Source organism: Penaeus monodon, chromosome 29 (genome assembly GCF_015228065.2).
Source record: "Penaeus monodon isolate SGIC_2016 chromosome 29, NSTDA_Pmon_1, whole genome shotgun sequence".
Classification (NCBI taxonomy): domain Eukaryota; kingdom Metazoa; phylum Arthropoda; class Malacostraca; order Decapoda; family Penaeidae; genus Penaeus; species Penaeus monodon.
In genome coordinates this window covers 24,918,217-24,918,459 of record NC_051414.1, presented here as the reverse complement: position 1 = coordinate 24,918,459, position 243 = coordinate 24,918,217, and positions in this window count along the sequence as shown.

The window sequence follows — 243 nt, the reverse complement described above, 5'->3', positions numbered from 1 at the left end:
TACAGCAAATTAAACCGAAGAAATGATTACCCCAGCTTGCTCTCGTTGAATCAGGTGTTTTTATCCCATGACATCGAATAAAGGAAATGATTTAGCGCTTAAATGCCATCGCGTTTGATCACACAGCCGCAAGTAATGGTTTCGAGGGAGCAGGTGGAGGTGAGTGATTGGCATCCGACATTTTGCTCAGTTTGTGTATCATGAGAACGTAAGAGCAAGACTTATTTATGTAAGTATAGGCTC